The sequence below is a fragment of the Salmo trutta genome, chromosome 19 (assembly GCF_901001165.1).
Source record: "Salmo trutta chromosome 19, fSalTru1.1, whole genome shotgun sequence".
NCBI classification, from domain to species: Eukaryota; Metazoa; Chordata; class Actinopteri; order Salmoniformes; family Salmonidae; genus Salmo; species Salmo trutta.
Window position 1 is genome coordinate 28,503,255 of NC_042975.1, and position 24,224 is coordinate 28,527,478.

General features: G+C 42.8%; 1 protein-coding gene across 3 annotated transcripts in view; it reads right to left on the reverse strand.

Annotated features, from left to right (window-relative positions):
- Positions 1 to 24,224, reverse strand: part of LOC115154296 (delta-sarcoglycan) — a 268,808-nt gene that overhangs the window by 52,532 nt on the left and 192,052 nt on the right. The window lies entirely within an intron of this gene.

Genomic DNA, 24,224 nt, shown 5'->3' on the forward strand with positions numbered 1-24,224 from the left:
TCTGGTGCTTTTCTCTCCATGATAAAACCATGTCCTTCAGGCTATACCACGTCAGAAGTGGCATCCTGTCTATCCACTGGGAATGTACAGTATTGTCAAGGCTGTTTAAAGCTGAATTGGATAAGTAATATACAATATATTCATGTCTATTTTTCACATATTATTATTTCGAACACTCAAAACTGTGCAGTATGTCAGGTTTTTATGGAAAGACGGAGAAAGAAGTAGAGAAAGGGGTATATAGAAGATCTGAAATACATTTCCCTTGTTTTGAAAACTTTTAGATTTGTCAAAGATCTATACCTCCTGTTCTCTCGGGGCCCTGTAGTAAGCTTAAAAAGAGAAAAAAGGCCTTGCAAGTCAAGAAATAATTCCAAGTAATAACACTCTGATCTGTGAATGCTAGTATTGATATTCACAACAGATCAATTGGGAGAAAGCGTCTATCTGAGAAAATGTTTGGCATTGAGACAAAGTGCAGCGTTAGGGAGAAAAGGGCTTCATTCTATAGCTAGAGGACTCCTGATATCTCCAGGAGTGATAAGTATAATTTGTGTCTTTATCTGTTGTCTAGTACTGTCTATTTGCTAGCTAGGACCATCTACTTTAAGTGTTGCCTGTCTTCCCAGTGGCCTACTTGGTGTGTGAACTGCTGACTGCTCATAACTTGCAGACGATTGTTGACCCATCAACCAGGACCAAGGGGCAGGACAATTTGTGACTTGTTTTAGTAAGCAGTGGCTGTATTGGAGGGAGAGTAGTTTCTCCTCTCCTAGACTATCAGCAATTAATACAGGGAGGGGTGCTCTTCACCTCTGCTTGGCAATTAGCAATTAGTGTTAGTATTTCAGCCTTCCCTGGTTTCTCAGCGACAGCTAGAAGCTGTGGTCGTGTCAGGGGCAGTCTCGTCTGCAAAACCTAGACTGTTGCCAGTTGTTCGAGGAAGGAAAGAGAAAAAGGCTACACACCACTCTCTCACTTGAGTATCTTACCTAGTTATTTTCTATACCTGTTCGCTCCTCTCTCTGTAGGCTTTACAGATGCTCCCCATCCCTTGGCAACCCTTCCAATTTAGTGTACCCTGTGCACACAAGACATGTAGAATTCTGGGTCTCTGGCAGTGTTTGGAACTGCCGATCTGAGGTCAAAAATGCAGAGTTCATCTCAGTCTATGTTTCACTTCAGTCCCTTGATTTTTTGCCCTTATGGAGACATGGAGAGTTCCTCAATGAGCTTGACACTTTGATAAGCTAATTTCTTGTACTTGGCAACTTCAACCTCCCAACGTCTGCCTTCGATTCATTTCTTTCAAACTCTCTCTTTCCCCTTCTCGCCTCTTTTGACCTCACCCTTTCCCAATCCCCTCCAACTCACAAGGCATGCACTTCACTTGACCTCATCTTTACTAGAAGCTGTTAACCTACTAATCTCCCTGCAACCCTCCTCCAGGTCTCTGATCATTACTTTGTTTCCTTTTCTGCCTCCCTTTCCTCCAACCCTAACCACTCAGCCCCTACCCAGATGGTCATGATCTGTCACAATCTTCTCTCTCTCTCCCACTACTCTTTCCTATTCTATTCTATTGTCTCTCCCTTCTGTTAAATCCTTCTCCCTCCTGTTTCCGTGATTCTGCCTCTTCGACCCTACTCTCCTCCCTTTCCGCATCCTATAACTTGCACTGTCCCCTTTCCTCACGGCCGGCTCGGCCCTCCCATCCTGTTCCGTGGCTGAGTGACTCTTTGCGAGCTTACAGAACAGGGCTGCGGGCAGCTGAGCAAAAATGGAGGAAAAGTAAACCTCCGGAGGACATCGTCCTTTCACTCCCTCCTCTCTACCTTCCCTTCCTCTGTATCCGCTGCTAAAGACACTTTCTATCAGTCTAAATTTCAAGTGTCTGACTCTAACCCTAGGAAACTCTTTTACACCTTCTCCTCCCTCCTTAATCCTCCACTCCCCCCTCCTCCCTCTCAGCGAATGACTTTGTCAACCACTTTGAAAAGAAGGTTGACAACATCCACTCTTCATTCACTCAGCCTATTGAGTACACTAGTCCTACTCACGCAGAACTACGTTACGTCTTGACCTCTTTCTCCCCTCACTCTTCAGATGAAATCCTGAGACTAGTGAGTTCTGGCCGCCTCGACAACCTGCCCGCTCGACCCCCCCCCCCCCCTTCTCCAGACCATCTCTGGAGACGTTCTCCCATTCCTTACTTCTCTCATCAACTGATCCCTGATCCATTTCCTGAGTCGCTCCCCTCTTCAAGAAACCAACACTCGACTCATCTGATGTCAAAAACTATAGACCTGTATCCCTTCTTTCTTTTCTTTCCAAAACACTTGAGCATGCTGTCTCTGATCAACTCTCTTGTTATCTCTCTCAGAACGATCTTCTTGACCCTACCCAGTCAGGCTTCAAAGTCACTCAACCGAGACTGCTCTTCTCTGTGTCACAGAGGCTCTCTGCACTGCCAAAGCTGACTCTCTCCTCTGTTCTCATCCTCCTAGATCTATCCACTGCCTTCGACACCATGAACCCTACAGGTGTCCTCCAGGCCTCGGTTCTAGGCCCTCTTCTTTCTATACACCAAGTCATTCGGCTCCATCATATCCTCACATTCTCTCCTTTCATTGCTATGCAGATGACACGCAACTACTTTTCTCCTTTCCCCCCTTCTGACACCCAGGTGGCGACATGCGTCTCTGTGTGCCTGCCAGATATCTCAGCTTGGATGTCTACCCACCACCTCAAGCTCAACCTTGACAAGATGGAGCTGCTCTTCCTCCCGTGAAGGCCTTCCCTCTCAAAGACCTTTCCATCACCGTTGACAACTCCACAGTGTCACCCTCCCAGAGAGTAAAGAACCTTTATGTGACCCTGGACAACACCCTGTTGTTCTCTGCAAATATCAAAGCAGTGACTCGCTCCTGCAGGTTCATGCTCTACAACACCCATAGAGTACGACCCTACCTCACACAGAAAGCGGTGCAGGTCCTAATCCAGGCACTTCCGCCTGGACTTCTGCAAATCACTATTGTCTGGGCTCCCCCACTTGTCATCAAACCCCTGCAACTTATCCAGAATGCTGCAGCCTGCCTGGTTTTCAACCTTCCCAAGTTCTCCCATGTCACTCCGCTCCTCCGTACACTCCACTGGCTTCCAGTCAAAGCTCACATCTACGACAAGACCATGGTGCTTGTCAGGGAACTGTCCCTCCCTGCTTTCAGGCTATGCTCAAACCCTATACCCAACCCACCACCAAAGGTCTCTTGGCTCTCCCACCCCTAACAAAAACATTCCTGAACCAACACTTGCACTTGCCCCCACCCCTTTTCTAGCTCAGACTTTGCTGATAGCTACTTTATTGAGGAAAAGTGTACTTACTATGCCTGTGATACAGTATGTGGTTGTCCCACCTAGCTATGTTGACATTCAAGCACTAACTGTAAGTCGCTCTGGATGAGCGCATCTGCTAAATGACTAAAATGTAAATGTTAGCAAATCTTTCCCACACTAAAGTTTGTCATAGTTTGGGAAACTTTATTTCCTTGTAAAAATCTACAGTAGGCTATTATAATAATCACTATCATAAAATTGATCTGCTATCAATGAATAACCCTGAATGTAGAGTGCAGTACGTACTAGGGCTGCAAAATTAATTCAATTCACATCGAAATCGCAATATTGACATGTGCAATATCCATATTACGAGAATCATATCTCATGCCAAATGTTATACCGCCACTCAGCCGCTTGTAGCTTCTGTTTTTGTTTGTCTACTCCCTGAATACAAATGCTAATATGCAACTAGAAAGTGTTCCAATCACCCAGGGTTGGTCCTCCTAATGTTTAATATTCCACAGGGGTGCTTTGATCTCCCATTGTAATACAGTGTACGTTATCCATCACAGAGGCACAACAATTGCTGTACCTGCCACCTTCGCCCCTGTCCAGAGCCTAATTAATGACCCTGCCTATTAGTAATAGCCATTTCTAACACAGCTCCTATGGCTGCCAGAGCAGGTCAAACAGAGCCATTCTTATGGGTTGTCAATTCCCTTTCAAGAAATAAGCATTTAAATGAAGTGTTTTAAAAAGCTACACAATTATTTTCCTTTTTCTCACCCACTTCTCTCAGTTTTGCTAAATGTCACACTGAATGCAAAGAAAATGCATGAAAATGAAATGAAATGTATGCATTCACTACTGTAAGTCGCTCTGGATAAGAGCGTCTGCTAAATTACTAAAATGTAAATGTAAATGAATGCTTTTCAATGTGTGTGTGGAAATTAGTTGTGATTGACTGGACATGCTTGATTGTAAATGTGTTCTCTGTTGGAACGTATGCCACGGAATTAACACACACTCACTCAATAATCTACAAATGATTGTCTTCAGACCTTAATTAATGAATTGAGACCTCAATCGGTTTAATCAGGTGTATTAGTTAGATGTTGCTCTCCAGGACCACAGTTGGCCAACCCCAATATAATTTAAGGCACATACTGACTGTGTCCCATCCTCAATACTGAGGAAGTTTCACCTGACAATGGAGGGACTTACTAATATGTATCTTGTAGGCTGAGAATGTGCATTTTATTGTTCTTTGTTCTTTCTTATAAATCAGTGTCTGAGCCACATAAACAAATCACATCAAAATCAAATCAAATGTTATTTGTCACATACACATGGTTAGCAGATGTTAATGTGAGTGTAGTGAAATACTTGTGCTTCTAGTTCCGACCAATTTTACAACAACTACCTCATACACACAAGTGTAAAGGAATGAATAAGAATATCTACATAAAAATGTATGAATGAGCGATGGCCGAACAGCATAGGCAAGATGCAGTAGATGGTATAGAGTACAGTATATACATATGAGAAGCGACATTAATGAGTCAATGAAGTGCTAGTCCAGACAGAGGAGCAGACCATCAGATACATTTGAAGTCGGAAGTTTACATACACCTTAGCCAAATACATTTAAACTCAGTTTTTCACAATTCCTGACATTTAATCCTAGTAAAAATGCCCTGTCTTAGGTCAGATAGTGTCACGTTCGTTGTTAGAAATGGACCAAGGCGCAACGTGAGTAGCGTTCCACATCTTTTATTAATTAGTGAAACTAAGCAAAATACAAAAACAATAAAGAATAAACGAAACGTGACAACAATGCAACTACACATAAACAATATCCCATAACATACAGGTGGAAAAACATGCTACTTAAGTATGATCCCCAATTAGAGACAACGATAACCAGCTGCCTCTAATTGGGAATCATACAAATCACCAACATAGAAAAACAAACCTAGAACCCCACATAGAAGTAATAAACTAGACTAACCCCCCAGTCACACTCTACCATAGAAAATAAAAGTTTTCTATGGTCAGGAGGTGACAGTATCCCCCCCAAAGGTGCGGACTTCGACCGCAAAACCTGAAACAAAAAGGGAGGGTTAGAGGGGGTGTCTAGTATCGGTGGCGGCTCTGGTGCAGGACGAAGAACCCTCTCATCCTGCGGATCCGCCAGCATTGGAGGAGGCTCTGGTACAGGACGAAGAACCCGCCCATCCTGCGGATCTGCCAGATTTGGTGGTGGCTCTGGTGCGGGCCGAAGAACCTGCTCATCCTGCGGGTCCAGCCATGGACCCAGGCTGAACACTGTGCCTGGACTGGGCACCAACGCAGAAGAAGACTCTGGCCTTGAAGCTGGAGGGCCCGAACCATTGACAGTCTCTGGAGGTTCCGGACCGTGGGCCGTCTCTGGAGGTTCCGGACCGTGGGCCATCTCAGGAGGTTCTGGACTGTGGACCGTCTCAGGAGGTTCCGGACCGTGGACCGTCTCAGGAGGTTCCGGACTGTGGACCATCTCAGGAGATTCCGGACTGTGGACTGTCATTGGCGGTACCGGACTGTGAAACGTCGCCCGAAGCTCTGGACTGGGAACTGTCGCCGGAAGCTCTGGACTGGGAACTGCCCCCGGAAGCTCTGGACTGGGAACTGTCGCCAGAAGCTCTGGACTGGGAACTGTCGCCGGAAGCTCTGGAATGGGAACTGTCGCCGGAAGCTCTGGAATGGGAACTGTCGCCGGAAGCTCTGGACTGGGAATTGTCGCAGGAAGCTCTGGACTGCCGACCGTCACTGGAGGCTCCGGGCCATGGCTCATCACTGGAGGCTTCGGCCATGGATCATCACTGGAGGCTTCGAGCGTAGAGCTGGCACAAAGCGTCCTGGACAGATGACCACCTTCGCACGGCAAGTGCAGGGAGCTGGCACAGGACGCACTGGGCTGTGAAGACGCACTGGGGACACAGTGCGTAGAGCCGGTGCAGGACATACTGGAACGTGGAGGCGCACTGGAGTTCTGGAGCATAGAGCTGGCACACCGCATCCTGGATAGATGACCACCTTCGCACGGCAAGTGCGGGGAGCTGGCACAGGACGCACTGGGCTGTGAAGGCGCACTGGGGACACAGTGCGTAGAGCCGGCGCAGGATATCCTGGACCGAGGAGGCGCACTGGAGACCAGGCGCGCTGAGCTGGTCACACGCTCCCTACGGTGAGTACGGGGAGTTGGCACAGGACGTACTGGGCTGTGAATGCGTACTGGAGACCTGTTGTGAATAGTCGGCATCAATTGTACCGGAACTTTAACACACTTCTCAGGACGAGTACGAGGAGCTGACTCAGGTGGCCTTGGACGGCTAACACGCTCCTCAGGGCGAATGCCGTGCATACTACGCCAAACCAACAGCTCTCTCTCATCACTCTCCTCAACATTTGCCGCCCATTCCTCGCTAAATCTCTCCCAATATTCATCCTCGGTCTCTGACACACTCCTCGGCTCCGCCGACCACTCCATGTGCCCCCCCCAAAAAACTTTTTTGGGCTGTCTCTCGGGCTTCCGTCGTGGTTGCAAACCCCGGAGTTATCGTTGATCCTCCTTCGCTGCCTCCGCCTGCTTCCATGGCAGGCTCTTGTCTCCTGCCATAATCTCTTCCCATGTCCAGGAAGTCCTCCACTCCCTTTTGTCCCGTGCCCAGGATCCCTGCTCCTCCTGGTCACGCTGCTTGGTCCTGGTTTGATGGGATATTCTGTCACGTTCGTTGTTAGAAATGGACCAAGGCGCAACGTGAGTCGCGTTCCACATCTTTCATTAATTAGTGAAACTAAGCAAAATACAAAAACAATAAAGAATAAACGAAACGTGACGACAATGCAACTACACATGTACAATATCCCATAACCAACAGGTGGAAAAACATGCTACTTAAGTATGATCCCCAATTAGAGACAACGATAACCAGCTGCCTCTAATTGGGAATCATACAAATCACCAACATAGAAAAACAAACCTAGAACCCCACATAGAAATAATACACTAGACTAACCCCCCAGTCACGCCCTGACCTACTCTACCATAGAAAATAAAAGCTTTCTATGGTCAGGACATGACAGTTAGAATCACCACTTTATTTTAAGAATGTGAAAGTTCAGAATAATAGTAGAGCGAATGATTTATTTCAGCTTTTATTTCTTCATCACATTCCCAGTGGGTCAGAAGTGCACCAGTCCCTCCTGCAGCAAAGCACCCCCACAACATGAAGCTGCCACCCCCGTGCTTCACGGTTGGGATGGTGTTCTTCGGCTTGCAAGACTCCCCCTTTTTCATTCAAAGATAACGATGGTCATTATGGAAAAACTGTTCTATTTTTGTTTCATCAGACCAGAGGACATTTCTCCAAAAAGTATGATCTTTGTCCCCATGTGCAGTTGCAAACCGTAGTCTGGCTTTTTGATGGCGGTTTTGGAGCAGTGGCTTCTTCCTTGCTGAGCGGTCTTTCAGGTTATGTGTATATAGGACTCGTTTTTACTGTGGATATAGATACTTTTGTACCTGTTTCCTCCAGCATCTTCACAAAGTCCTTTGCTGTTGTTCTGGGACTGAGTTGCACTTATCACACCAAGGTACATTCATCTCTAGGAGACAGAACGCATCTCCTTGCTGAGCGGTATGATGGCTGCCTGGTCCCATTGTGTTAATACTTGCGTACTATTGTTTGTACAGATGAACGTGGTACCTTCAGGCATTTGGAAATTGCTCCCAAGGATGAACCAGACTTGTGGAGGTCTACAATGTTTTTTCTGAGGTCTTGGCTGATTTCTTTTGATTTTCCCTTGATGTCAAGCAAAGAGGCACTGAGTTTGAAGGTAGGCCTTGAAATACAGCCACAGGTACACCTCCAATTGACTCAAATGATGTCAATTAGCCTATCAGAAGCTTCTAAAGCCATGACATTTTTCTGGAATTTTCCAAGCTGTTTAAAGGCACAGTCAACTTAGTGTATGTAAACTTCTGACCAACTGGAATTGTGATACAGTGAATTATTGTCACGACTCCCACCGAAGGTGGCGCCCCCTCCTGCTCGGGTGGCGCTCGGCGGTCGTCGTCACCGGCCTACTAGCTGCCACTGATTCCTTTTTGTTTTCCCCTTTCTGTTATTGTTTGCACCTGTCCTTAGTTGGGTTGATTAGCGGGGCTATATTAGCTAGTTGGCCCGCCTGCTCTTTGTGCGGGATTGTTTCTCTTTTGGTTGCTTTGTTACGCGCTGTATTGTATTTAGCGTTAGTGCGTGGGTTTACGCTCACTGTGTTTTGACACACCTACTCATTCAAGGGGTTTTCTTTATTTGTATGTTTATTTTTTATTCTATATTGTAGAATAATAGTGTACATCAAAACCTTGAAATAACACATATGGAATCATGTAGTAACCAAAGAAGTGTTAAACAAATCAAAATATATTTGAGATTCTTCAAAGTAGCCACCCTTTGCCTTGATGACAGCTTTGCACACACTTGGCATTCTCTCAATCAGCTTCACCTGGAATGCTTTTCCAACAGTCTTGAAGGAGTTCCCACATATGCTGAGCACTTGTTGGCTGCTTTTCCTTCACTCTGCGGTCCAACTCATCCCCAAACCATCTCAATTGGGTTGAAGTCGGGTGATTGTGGAGGCCAGGTCATCTGATGCAGCACCATCACTCTCAAATAGTCCTTACACAACCTGGAGGTGCAGATAGAGCAGCAACGCTATGGCACGAGCAAGCTATTTACACACATTGGACAGACAAGTGTATGGTGGAGGCCAGGTCATCTGATGCAGCACCATCACTGGCCAGGTGGGACGGTGGCGTCCCACCTGGCCAACATCCGGTGACATTGCAGAGCGTGAAATTCAAACTACAGAATTATAAATATTTAACTTTCATAAAATCCCAAGTGTAATACATCAAAATAAAGTTTAACTTCCAGCCGCTGTGTCAGATTTCAAAAAGGCTTTATGGCGAAAGCACACCATGCGATTATCTGAGGACTGCGCCCCGCATACAAAAGAATGAAAAACATATTTCAACTAGGTAGGTGCGCCACGAAAGTCAGAAATAGCGATATAATAAATGCCTTATCTTTGATCTTCTTCTGTTGGCACTCCAAAAGATCCCAGATACATCACAAATGGTCCTTTTGTTCGATAATGTCCTTCTCTATATCCATAAAAACTCAGTTTAGCTGGCGCGCTTCAGTCAATAATCCACCCAGTTTCCCTCCATCAAAATGCATACAAAATGAATCCCAAACGTTGCTAATAAACTTTTCCAAACAAGTCAAACAACGTTTATAATCAAACCTTAGGTACCCTAATACGTAAATAAATTATAAAATTTAAGACTGAGAATCGTTATTGTCTTTACCGGAGAAAAAATACCAAAGAACGCGCTCTCTTCCACGCGCTTGGAAACACTACAGCCAAAATGGGAGCCACGTAGAAAAACTAGAATTTCTGGCTCATTTTTCCAAGAACCAGCACGAAACTTTTTCTAAAGACTGTTGACATCTAGTGGAAGCCCTAGGAACTGCAATCTGGGAGGATTTCGCCTTATAATAAAAGTGACAGCCATTGAAAACAGTGGTAGGCAAATTTTTTGGGGGGGATGGTTTGTGTTCGGGGTTTTGCCTGCCATATCAGTTCTGTTATACTCACATACATAATTTTAACAGTTTTCGAAACTTTAGAGTGTTTTCTATCCAAATCTACCAATTATATGCAGATCCTATCTGCTGGGCCTGAGTAACAGGCAGTTTACTTTGGGCACGCTTTTCATCCAGACGTGAAAATACTGCCCCCTATCCCAAGAGATGTTAAAATAAAAATGTCTTACATTTTTGTAGTTAATAAAGCCATTGTGAAAAGTGATAACTATAGTATCATTAAAAAGTTATTTATTCTCTAATTGATAATCTCTCTTCCTAATTTCTAAATCGCACTTTTAACATCAGCAGTAGACTACAATAGATTATGCTCCGGAGGGAAGAGGCAGGTAGCCTACACACACACAGAGTGGCAAAGGTTTTAAGCTGGCAGGTAAGCAGACACTGGAATACGTTTCTGTGTGACAGAGTGAGGGCTTTGCACAAGAACATAATATAGCGTTATTAACCGGTTACCATGCTTTTAAAATAAATACTTTGGTTCCCGGTCCTGATTCTGTTCCTCTGAATTTTTTTACGGTTTTCGGTTATGTTCCCTGAACTAGTTACAACCCCTGGTTCTAAGTGAGTGTATAGTCCTGCTACTGCCCAAACCAGTGGCTACTCCAGAAGTACCATTAACAGGTTAAACTGCAGTACTATGAGTCATCCAGCAGCTACCACAGAAACACCATTAAGGGGTTAAACTGCAGTACTATGAGTCATCCAGGGGCTACTACAGAAACACCACTGAGGGGTTAAACTGCAGTACTATGAGTCATCCAGGGGCTACTACAGAAACACCACTGACCGGTTAAACTGCAGTACAATGAGTCATCCTTAGGGAAAGAACACTAGTGTCTTTGATCTCCATTTTTAAGAGACAATGACCTCGCTTTCTCTTTAAAGTCCTACTCTCCCCTACCTTTTCATGTCACATGATCTATCTGCAGGTACAAACAAATTCCACTCTAAACAAAGGAATGGTGGTTATTACTATGTACATTTAGGTCTGTTCAAAGGGAGACCAAGGATGATGTAAGACCTCTAAGGGGTCCATGACTCAATGAAGGAAGGAGACTGAAAGCATGCAGCACCTTTACGATATATTATTTGTATGATTCTTTAAAGTGTCGAGTCATGGGAGAGAAAGTGGTGGTGTAAGGGGATGCTCTCCTAATATGGACAATGTTGTGGCAAAGTCACTTGTGTATGTAGGCCTACAATCCACCCCTCACACTTTAACACAATCCAATTCCAGCCCATTCTCCAATCTGCTCTTCATTTTGTAAATTAATTACATCTGAATGGTGGAAAAACAAGCTGCCTATTTCTCCATGCTCTCTGTCTTTGACCTTTCCATGCTGTTTCTGTGTAGTGAGACTTAATTGTCCAGAGCCAGCCAGTCAGCGGCCCACACATCATCGACAGAGTGAGAATTAAACAGGCAGTGAATCCAGAAATCTGGAGGGAATTGGAAAATCAAAGCTCATCAATGTTCTTTTACCTCATTGTGTGTGCAGCTGCTGCAATATGTGTATGTGTCACCATCGGTTGTATATACAGTACCTTCGGAAAGTATTTAGTCCCCTTTTTCCAGATTTTTGTTACGTTACAGCCTTATTCTAAAATGGATTAAATAGATTTTTTCCCTCATCAATCTACACACAATACCCCATCATGACAAAGCAAAAACAGGTTTTTAGAAATTTTTGCTAATGTATAAAAAAATTGAAAATCTTACTTTTTCTTGCCACTGTATGTAAATGTATGTGAACCCTTTGGAATTTCTTGGACTTCTGCATTAACTGGACATAACATTTTTCTGTAGTTGCAAATCAGACCTATACAATGGTCAGGAGGAATTTTGGACCATTCCTCTTTACAAAACTGTTTCAGTTCAGCAATATTCTTGGGATGTCTGGTGTGAACCGCTCTCTTGAGCTCATGCCACAGCATCTCAATCGGGTTGAGGTCAGGACTCTGACTGGGCCTCTCCAGAAGACATTTTCTTCTGAAGCCATTCTGTTGTTGATTTACTTCTGTGTTTTGGGTCGTTGCCCTGTTGCATCACCCAACTTCTGTTGAGCTTCAATTGACAAACAGAACCTTACATTCTCCTGCAAATTGGGAATTCATTTTTATGTCGATAATAGCAAGCTGTCCAGGCCCTGAGGCAGCAAAGCAGCTCCAAACCATGATGCTCCCTTTACCATACTTTACAGTTGGGATGAGGTTTTGGTGTTGGTGTGCTGTGCCTTCCTCCACGGATAGTGTTGTGTGTTCCTTTCAAACAACTGAACTTTAGTTTCATTTGTCCACAGAATATTTTGCCAGTAGCGCTGTGGAACATCCAGATGCTCTTTTGCGAACTTCAGATGTGCAGCAATGTTTTTTTTTGGACAACAGTGGCTTCTTCCGTGGTGTCCTCCCATGAACAGCATCTTGGTGAGTGTTTTACATATCGTAGACTCGTCAACAGAGATGTTAGCATGTTCCAGGGATTTCTGTAAGTCTTTAGCTGACACTCTAGGATTCTTCCTAACCTCATTGAGCATTTTGCGCTGTGCTCTTGCAGTCATCTTTGCAGGATGGCCACTCCTAGGGAGAGTCACAAGAGTGCTGAACTTTCTTCATTTATAGACAATTTGCCTTACTGTAGACTGATGAACATCAAGGCTTTTAGAGATACTTTTGCAACCCTTTCCAGCTTTATGCAAGTCAACAATTCTTATTCTTGGGACTTCTGAGATCTCTTTTGTTCGAGGCACGGTTCACATCAGGCAAAGCTTCTTGTGAATAGCAAACTCAAATTTTGTGAGTGTTTTGTATTGGGCAGGGCAGCTCTAACCAACATCTCCAATCTAGTCTCAATGATTGTACTCCAGGTTAGCTGACTCCTGACTCCAATTAGCTTTTGCAGAAGTCATTAGCCTAGTGGTTCACATACATTTTCCAACCTACACTGAATGTTTAAATGATGTATTCAATATAGACAAGAAAGAATGGTCTGAGAGTCATTTAGATGCCTTTTGGCACTCCAAGTGGGCTGTCATGTGCCTTTTACTGAAAGGCTTGTGTATGGCCACTCTACCATAAAGGCCTTATTTGTGGAGTGCTGCAGAGATGGTTGTCCTTCTGGAAGGTTCTCCCATCTCCACAGAGGAACTCTGGACCTCTGTCAGAGTGACCATCGGGTTCTTGGTCACCTCCCTGACCAAGGCCCTTCTCCCACGATTGCTCAGTTTGGCCAGGCGGCCAACTCTAGGAAGAGTTTTGGGGATTCTAAACTTCTTCCATTTAAGAATGATGGAGGCTACTGTGTTCTTGGGGACCTTCATGCCCTTCCCCAGATCTGTGCCTCAACACAATCATGGGTTGAGGTTGGGTGATTGTGGAGGCCGGGTCATCTGATGCAGCAATCCATCCCTCTCCTTCTTGGTCAAATAGCCTTATACATTCTGGAGGTGTGTAGGGTCATTGTCCTGTTGAAAAACAAATAATCCCACTAAGCGCAAACCAGATGGGATGGTGTATCGCTGCAGAATGCTGTGGTAGCTATGCTGATGAAGTGTATCTTGAATTTAAAATAAATCACTGACAGTGTCACCAGGAAAGCACCCCGGCACCATCACACCTCCTCCTCCATGCTTCACGGTGGGATCGGCACATGCGGAGATCATCCATTCACCTAATTTGTACTCATCAGACCAAAGGACAGATTTCCAACGTCTAATGTCCATTGCTCATGTTTCTTGGCCCAAGCAGTCACCTCCTTATCAGTGTCCTTTAATGGTTTATTTGCAGCAATTCAACCATGAAGGACTGATTCACGCAGTTTCCTCTGAACAGTTGCTGTTGAGATGTGTCTGTTACTTGAACTCTGTGAAGCATTTATTTGGGCAGCAATTTCTGAGGCTGGAAAACTCTAATGAACTTATCCTCCACAGCAGAGGTAACTCTGGGCCTTCCTGTCCTGTGGAAGTCCTCATGAGAGCCAGTTTCATCAAGGCGCTTGATGGCTTTTGCGACTGCACCTGAAGAAACTTTCAAAGTTCTTGAATTGTTCTGGATTGACTGACCTTCATGTCTTAAAGTAACGATGGACTGTTGCTTATTTGAGCTGTTCTTGCCATAATATGGACTTGGTCTTTTAACAATTGGGCCATCTTCTGTATACCACCCATACCTTGTCACAACACAACTGATTTGTTCAAACACATTCATTTCTTTCCATCTTAACTTTTAACAAGGCACACCTGTTTTTGAAATGCATTCCAGGTGACTACCTTATGAAGCTGGTTAAGACAATGCCAAGAGTGCGCAAAGCAGTCATCAAGGCAAAGGGTGGCTACTTTGAAGAATCTCAAATATAAAGTGTATTTTGATTACCACACTTTTTTGGCTACTACATGATTCCATATGTGTTATTTCATAGTTTTGATGTCTTCACTATTATTTTACAATGTATAAAATAGTAAAAATAAAGAAAAACCCTTGAATGAGTAGGTGTGTCAACTTTTGACTGGTACTGTATATTACATGTAATTGTTTTATTTTTGCAAACAAACAAAATGAAGAGACAAAACAACATGGTTTGTTAAATTTACAATGATGGCCGATGAACCTCAAATTTTGAGGACAAATAATTGACAGATATCAATGAGCATAAAAATGAATTGAATGGATGAATGGGTTGCATTTCTTCAGCACTTTCATTTTCTAGGTCTCCAAGAGCTTTGCATTGAGGGGTAACTCAATTCATGCACCACATACAGTATGTGTAGAACCTATGGTCTTATTGTGGAGACAAATGTTGCTGGGTCTGTCATGGTGTAGTTGCTTTTGATTAAGCGGACCAGAGGATAAAATAACCATATGTCTGTGTACTTGTCAGGTAATCAACAGGATGACAAACGTGGCCTTCCAGCTTGTTGTATATTTAAATCCACATATATTACAAAGCCAGACTATACAGTATACTCCATAGACGTTTCTGCTGATGCCAGTGAAAGCAACACAAGATGAGTTGTCCAACTCTGACTTGCTGCTCAGACACAATCTGCAGTGTTCCATGAGAGAGAATGTAAGATAGATAGAGAAACAGAGAGAGACCGTGTGAGAGAGATAAAGAGAGAAAGAGTAAAGAGAGAGCAAAAGAGAGAGAGATGGGGCATCAGAGAGAGACAGAGAGAAAGTACATAGTAGTGAGCAGAGAGAACGACTGTGGAGAATGTAGAGAGACATAGGATAAACATCTCAGAGGTTAATAGAATACGACAAAATGTTCAGTCTGGCAGAAAACTAGCGCTGCCACCGTGGCCCCTCACTGGCTCCCATAAACAAACAGAAATCTGAGGGGGCACAATGTATGAGAGGATAGCTGGGGGGTGGTCCGTAGGGGGGCTAGGCCCCTGTGCGTGAGTTGGAGACTAGCCTTTTCAAACACCTGAAACCGCTTTTTTCTGCAATCTAGAGCCATAATCATTAAGCTTAATTCAATGTAAAAAAAAAAGTATATTTTTCTGCATATTTAATCAGACCTCTGGAGCTGTCTGTATCCTCCTGACTGGTGGTTATTTATTTTAAGAAAGTAAATATGCTTCTCTGCATCTCTGCTAAAATATGGATAAACGATTGAAAGGAAAGTGAGTCTTATTCAGTATATTTAGTTTTTGCTTGCTTTTCTAAAGTCTACCAACCTTGCCAGCAAGCATGCCAGTTTAGATCGTAAGACAAGCTATCTACTCTAACTTGATTGACAACCTGAAATGGAACCTCTGGGCTAGCTAAAGCCAACTTCATAAAAAAATAGTATTACAGAGAAAAACTTAAATAACAAAATGTAAACAATTCTAAACAGTTTTAAAGGTAAAATCTAAGGGGGCATGTGCCCCTGTGCCCCCTATGGGAATTATGCCTCTGAAGAGAAGAACAAGCTCCACGGCCCCTTTATATGACATTTCAGATTGACAATCTGAAATGGAACCTATCTGGGCTAGCTAAAGCCAACTTCATAAAAAAGTAGTATTACAGAGAATTTTTTTTGCTGTTCCATCCTGAGTCCTAGATCAGTCTGCCCAGAGCGATGATCCATGTTCCAGAGAGAGGACTGCGAGGTCTATGGATGGATGTCTTGGGTGGAGCAGCTGCTCCAGGGAGGCCACCCATGCTCCCCTCTCACCACATTAGATAGAAGCCTCTCCCAGGCAAGACCAACGGCGTAGGATGACATGGAGCTCAGATAGAACCAGAGTAGCAAGGCTCCTGTTTGAATAGGATGGCTACCTCTGACTCTCAGGACCAAGAGCTCTGTAACCTTTCTACCCATGGTTAAAAAATGCTGCAGCAGCAAGCACAGTGGAGGAGGTTGGGGAAAAGACAAGGTTTATGTAACCCTGCATGACTCATCTGTCTCTGACACGTGCCAAGACGTGTCTGAATCTGTATGCCCCACTTATCTCTCTTCCTGCTCTTAATGAGGAAGGTTTATTAGTATGAGTAAGTTTTACAGGAAGACCCAGGATAAGGACAGTGTTGCTAATTACCATTACTGCTGACACATGATGTTAGTGAAGTTCGCCTTGTTAGCCCAGTCCAGAACAGTAAAATGATATGAATTTAAATGGGGGAACCCAGATATGACTACTGACAATAGATCTGTCTCCATTTCCCCATTAACTTTGTAATTGTGTGCTGCAATAGCAAGGAGTGCACGGTTCTTTAATCTGTCATAATCTAGACCAGAGTTTCACTTGCATTAGAACATCCATATTTAACACGACGAGGAGTTCAGACAAGCACTAGGTCTCAGAGGGAAAGCGGGAGTCTGAGGAATTACGGCCTACTGTTTGAATCTACTTGGTCTCGCATCAAGCCTGCTCTGTGACTGGACACTGACTCTGACTCCTACAGCTAGCTACTTCCTTTGTTGTACTTTTAAGACATAGAACTGCAATTACTAAATGCTCATAAAAAGACAGCCTAGGGGATCAGAGACCTCACCAACTCTGTCATTGAAACACAACCAGCTCCAGCTTCTCAACCGATACTTATTGCTTCCTCCCCAAGAGAGCAGTTAATTCTGGGGTGAAACTGCCCAGTAGGCCTGTGTATGTGAGTGTGTGTGTGTGGGGAAACGTGCAACGGAAGAGATTTGATTCATTCACTGTTGACCTGTAGCTCTGGCATTCTACGTTTTGACAAGCTGCTTGTGAAGATGGATAGAGTGGAGGCTTGAATTAAAACAGGCAGTATTGTGGCAGTGCTGTTTATGATATGAATAACATTCTACTGATGAAAAGATCTTATGTATCATGACACAAAAAAAATAAGCGACACCTGGAGGGGGTGGAGACAATCACAAGGACAGGTGAAAACAGATCATGGCTTTACATTATGATCTCATTCAAGCTGGAAAATAGTGGCAAATTGTATTCTCTGAGAAACCTAGCAGTCTGAAAATGGCTTATTTTGCATTACAATCACCTGGGAATGGAAATGTAATGGAAATATTTGATGAACATTTAATGGGAATTTATTTACATTTCCTTGTCAGTAAAATACATGTTATTGAAATACTGAGGAGTATTACATGTGCCACCTGTCATTTGTGTTAATCCTTTAATCCTGGTCATAGCTTTGCAATCATTCTGAACTTTGTTTTACTAATTCTGAGCATTGTACTGTAGTTGGGCATTCAGAACAGATGAACGGTTTGAAGAGTCATTCCGGGTTATACTGAACAAATATACAGCAAAGATAGTTAGTTCAGGACCGGACATCTTTTTGTACAAATACATAATGTAAGCACGCACAGACACACACACTCCCTCCGCATTCATTTTCACAGTCCCACTGTAACTCGACTTTCATCCAAACCCCATCCTTGACGTGTCATGCAGCACTGTTGGGCTTCGGAGCAATTAAATACAACATAAATCTGTAAATTAGCCATCTGCTCTTCTGCCTCCATGGCTCTCCAGTTCTGTCATCAAACTCTTTCCATACAACCTGTGACCTTGAGACCATTTAAAGTACATGAGACAGCAATACCTTTATAGTCCATGGGCCAGCAGGCCAAATGTCACATATTTGTCCACTTGGGGTGGAAAAGTCTAATGATAATTTTCATGTCTGTGGGTTATTTTTGTGGGTTATCGAAGGCAATTTGATAAGATATGAAACAATTGGAATGGTAATGACATCTATATGTGCCCACCTTGGGGGGTCCAAGGTCATACATGTATGCATTTTTGTGTCTATGGAGCCAGAATGGACAGTATTGGGATGTGCTCTGTTATCACATTTGACACTCTTAAATAAATGGGTTCCAAAAGGGTTCTTTGGCTGTCCCCATATGATAACCCTTTTTGGTTCCAGGTAGAACCTTTTTGGTTCCAGGTAGAACTCTTTTGGGTTCCATGTAGAACCCTCTGTGTAAAGGGTTATCACTAGAACCAAAAAGGGTTTTTCAAAGTGTTCTCCTATGGGGACACCTGAATAACCATTTTAGCCTGTTGGGGATAGGGGGCAGTATTTGCACGGCCGGATAAAAAACGTACCCGATTTAATCTGGTTACTACTCCTGCCCAGTAACTAGAATATGCATATAATTGTTTGCTTTGGATAGAAAACACCCTAAAGTTTCGAAAACTGTTTGAATGGTGTCTGTGAGTATAACAGAACTCATATGGCAGGCAAAAACCTGAGAAGATTCCTTACAGGAAGTGCCCTCTCTGACCATTCCTTGGCCTTCTACACTCTCTTTATTGAAAACTGAGGATCTCTGCTGTAACGTGACACTTCCTACGGCTCCCATAGGCTCTCAGAAGGCGGCAGAGCGGGGAATGATGCCTTTGCAGGCCCAGGCTGAAAAACAGTAGCGCATTTGGATAGTGGTCGATCAGAGAACAATGAGACTGTGGGCGCGTGCACGAGCCGACACCATGTTTTTATTTTTTTCTTCTTTGAACAAAAACAGGGTTTCCCGTTCGGAATATTATCGCTTTTTTACGAGAAAAATTGCATAAAAATTGATTTTAAACAGCGGTTGACATGCTTCGAAGTATGGTAATGGAATATTTAGAATTTTTTTGTCACGAACGCGTCGGGCACGTAACCCTTCGTCACCCTTCGGATAGTGTCTTGAACGCACGAACAAAACAGAGGATATTTGAACATAACTAGGGATTATTTTGAACCAAACCAACATTTGTTATTGAAGTAAAAGTCCTGGGAGTGCATTCTGACGAAGAACAGCAAAGGTAATCAAATTTTTCTTATAGTAAATCGGAGTTTGGTGAGGGCCAAACTTGGTGGGTGTCAAAATAGCTAGCCGTGATGGCGAGCTATCTACTCAGAATATTGCAAAATGTGCTTTTGCCGAAAAGCTATTTTAAAATCGGACATAGCGATTGCATAAAGGAGTTCTGTATCTATAATTCTTAAAATATTTATGTTTTTTGTGAACGTTTATCGTGAGTAATTTAGTAAATTCGCCGGAAGTTTGCGGTGGGTATGCTAGTTCTGAACGTCACATGCTAATGTAAAAAGCTGGTTTTTGATATAAATATGAACTTGATTGAACAAAACATGCATGTATTGTATAACATAATGTCCTATGAGTGTCATCTGATGAAGATCATCAAAGGTTAGTGCTGCATTTAGCTGTGGTTTGGGTTTATCTGACATTATATGCTAGCTTTAAAAATGGGTGTCTGATTATTTCTGGCTGGGTACTCTGCTGACATAATCTAATGTTTTGCTTTCATTGTAAAGCCTTTTTGAAATTGTACAGTGTGGTTAGATTAACGAGAGTCTTGTCTTTAAAATGGTGTAAAATAGTCATATGTTTGAGAAATTGAAGTAATAGCATTTCTAAGGTATTTGAATATCGCGCCACGGGATTCCACTGGCTGTTGAGTAGGTGGGACGATTTCGTCCCACATACCCTAGAGAGGTTAAGTTCTAGATCTAAAAAAAGGTGCTAAGGGTGCTTTCAGACCAAATTGGTTTAGAGAGTATTTTTTTAGTTTTGTTCGTTTGGACTGGTACTTGGGAGTGCACTAAACAACTCACCATGGTTGTTCAAAAAGGGTGGTCTCTGTCCAATTTCATTCATACCACGGTGCGGTTTGCTGCAGGTGAGAACGTGGTCCAGACCAAACACAGGAAAATCACCAGAGGTGTGCATTATTATTGGTTGTTTGAACCACAACTTGATATCTCTGAAACATTCTGTGAGTAGCAACGCATTTATGAACGCATCCGATGCAGATTAAGGGAGACGGGGTCTATACTGGGGATATAGGCTACTTATTATAGCCTACTCACCTTGCAGTTACAGTGTATATTGCACTGTTTCCTCCTGCATGTTGTTGGAATGCCAAAGCGTAAGTAATATGAAGTTTGGGACAAGTTATGCTTTTTGATAATCATAGATTAATTTAACGTGAGCATTTTTTCTAATAAACAAATTACTTGAACATGTAAGAACATATGGTTTTGTTTAGGCATTTTAGTTATTTGACATTTGGCAATGTGAAAAAATACAATGTAACAAACAATTAAACTCTGATTCGAACTATAGCTCAGAACTATGTATGAAAACAACCTAAGAGTGTACCCTAGAATCTGATAACTACACCACATTTTACACAGAACAATGAGACCCTATATAAATTCATCATAGATTTAGTCTATAATCAGTCCCAGCAGCCATTTATTTCAATAGGGAGGAACTGCATTGATTTTGAATGGCCAGAACTGAATAGAATAATTGGTGTAATAAGACCAATAATGGCTTAAAATGTGTGTTATAATGAGGACAACACAACATGATGACCTAAGTATGTCAGTTATATGTATTTAGCAGAATATTGCCAGAATAGTGGTAAAGATATGCCAAAGAAATTGTCAGAATTGCTGAGTTTTGTAGCCGTTTCAAATATATTACATTAAAACAAACGTTCAAGAAGCATTCACGGATGTCTATTAATTAAAATGATACTTTATGCAAAATGATTCTATAAATTCTGGCACCATCAAGGAATATGATTTCAAACCTGCCCTGTACATTGCACCCTGTATGAAATCACATAGGAATACATTACGTCCAGAAAAGAGGTCTGTTAACTGGTGAAGTATTTAAGCCTTTATAGATCGGTCTCTAGTTACACTATTTATGGAAAAATAGGGATACCGTAGTATAGAGCCTACTGAAATATGTATTGGTTAGTGGCTGCTGAGGGTTGTTGAGGGCATCAGCAATGGTCCAACTGCTAAAAGGCTGGATTCTTTTCTAATCACCAATTGGATAATTTATATTAAAGGTTCCAAACAGTGAAAATCATGGTTTTCATCAAATTGGATGATATTTGAATGAAACCAGTTCACAGTAGGTTGACCCAATTATGAAAAATGACTGTAGCTGGTACATTGACAAAGTTGATCATAAAGTTACTGGTCCCCTCCCCCTGTGTCAAACGCTTGGATTCAGGAGGCAGGCATATTATTCATTCACTTCATCAAATTTGTAATGATATGCATTTTAGAAAATTCAACATCTATTCTGTCTGCACAGCTTCCCAGGCAACCACCGCAGCAGGAATGCTGTGATACAAAATCAGCTTTCCCAAAAAAGAATGGGGGATATGCTGTAAAGTCTGAAGACAGACCCAACATGTTGTAAGTCATATTAATTAGTTTTAAATCAATTGAGGATTTCAGGCACACAAAAATTCCATATACAAACATTGAAAAGTTACACAAAAAAGTGCTCAACCAAATATTGTATATTTACAATTGAGCACTTTAAAAACACCAGAAAACACATTGTAGAATGAGTAGATCACTACATCAACAAATTGATAACATCATAACTCAGAACAGTAAATAAAAGGACATTCAATTCACTACCCATTTAACAAATTGAGAGCATCCTGTCGGGCTGTATCACCGCCTGGTCGGCAACTGCACCACCCACAACCACAGGGCTCTCCAGAGGGTGGTGCGGTCTGCCCAACGCATCATTGGGGGCAAACTACCTGCCCTTTAGGACACCTACAGCACCCGATGTCACAGGAAAGCCAAAAAGATCATCAAGGACAACAACCACCCGAGCCGCTGCCTGTTCACCCTGCTACCATCCAGAAGGAGAGGTCAGTACAGGTGCATCAAAGCTGGGACCGAGAGACTGAAAAACAGCTTCTATCTCAAGGCCATCAGACTGTTAAATAGCCATCACTAGGCAGCTTCCACCCGGTTACGTAACCCTGCACCTGAGAGACTGCTGCCCCATATACATAGACTTGAAATCACTGGCCAATTTTAATAATGGAACACTAGTCTCATATGTATATACTGTATTCTATTCTACTGTATTTAGTCTATGACACTCCGACATTGATCATCCTATTATTTATACATTTCTTAACTCCATTCTTTTACTTTTAGGTTGTGTGTATTGTTGTTAAATGTTAGATATTACTGCACTGTTGGAGCTAGAAACAAGCATTTCGCTACACCTGCAATAACATCTGCTAAACGTATATGTGACAAATACAATTAGATTTGATTTGAAGCATTTCCCTTTTCAAAAACATTACAGGCTACGTAGACAGGTTCCTGGATCTCCACTTCAACGAGGGGAAGCTATGCGAGATGTCCATCCCAGGCCTGACAAGGAGGCCATAGCTGGAGGAGTCTCCCGCTTCAATCTTCGGGGTGACTGAAGCCCGCTTGATTGAAGTGGGGTACATGAGTCCCCGTCCTCTCCTGTTCCCCTCCCCAATCATCAATTATTTTACGTGACATGCCTCATTTTGTTACTTTGTATCGTTTTATTCAGGCATTCGGACGAGAGATGAGTGTTACAAATTGTACAAATGAATGGGGTCCTGCACACTGTAGGGAGGCTGGGTGCCTATATTAGGCTTATAGCAACAACAACAAAAAATGTGTCTCACAATTATTTCTCTTTATATATCATGAGTGTTCATGTTGATCAATATTTCAGCTATGCTGGCCAATTGTAAATGTCTGATCAATACATATTGTCATTTATAATGCTTATGCAGAAGCACCAATAAATTGTCCATGTTGTTTTCATGTACATTCCCTTATGCCTAAGTTTCTAAGGTGACTCAGGCTTTACTAATTCATGTGAAGAAGTGTATCAGTGAACTGTCTTCTCTAATTAGTTGCAAAACAATATAAATATATTTGCGTATTGCTGCTGTTTGTCTGATATTCAATAGTTCATTTTCAGTTCTGTTGACCATGAGAGCATTTTGCAGAGAAAATGGGGTGAGGTATACTATTTAGACTTGGAGTCATGGAAATAATACTTTTTTGTTTACCTTGTTACCTGGGAACGACCACAAGGGTGTTTCAAAGTGCTGTCAGTCAAGGCGAGCTCATGAATACAAGCTCCCCGCCCACATACATTAAGCTTTTAAAGGGACTGTAGTTGCTTCCCTACAAGGATGATGGTAAAATCTAAGTTTTATATTGGAATTTAACTGCATCACTTTTGCCATGATATCCCACTTGCCATGACATCCCACTTGAATCTATTTAGATAAAGGTTAGAACCCTTATATAGCCACCCAGTGTCCAGCACAGATGCAGACGGACACACCAGTTATCCAAATTGCTTTGAGTAACCACACCGATAGACCTCGGAGTGTAACTCAGATGAAACTCCACTGAGAAACATCAACCTGTTCTCATGGTTTATTCAGACAAGGAGGGGAGGCATACAGCACTACAAGTATCTGACTCATCACAGGTGCTGAGGATTACTAAGCAAAAAGCAGCCAGACACTCAAACGGCATGGCTCACAGGGCTTGAGCTACAGACTAATACAACAGATATTCAGAGAATCACAGTGGAAATGAATGTCAAACTCCGCAGTCTAAAGCTAAGTACTGTATGCACGGCATTAATGTGAATGGTACACATGTATAATATACTTTAGTGTATGGCCCTGATGTCACCACTCTCCTTTGCTGATGTCACGCTATGACAATAAATGCCAACCTGCATCCTGCGCTGTCACCTCTCTCCTGTGCAGGAAGTGACAGTGTCATTGGTTCTAGACTGGTACTTTGAGGCCTTTGTACTAAACATGCCCTCAGTTGAACTCTCTCCGTTAGAAAAGAAAATAACTGTGGGGTACTCGGAAA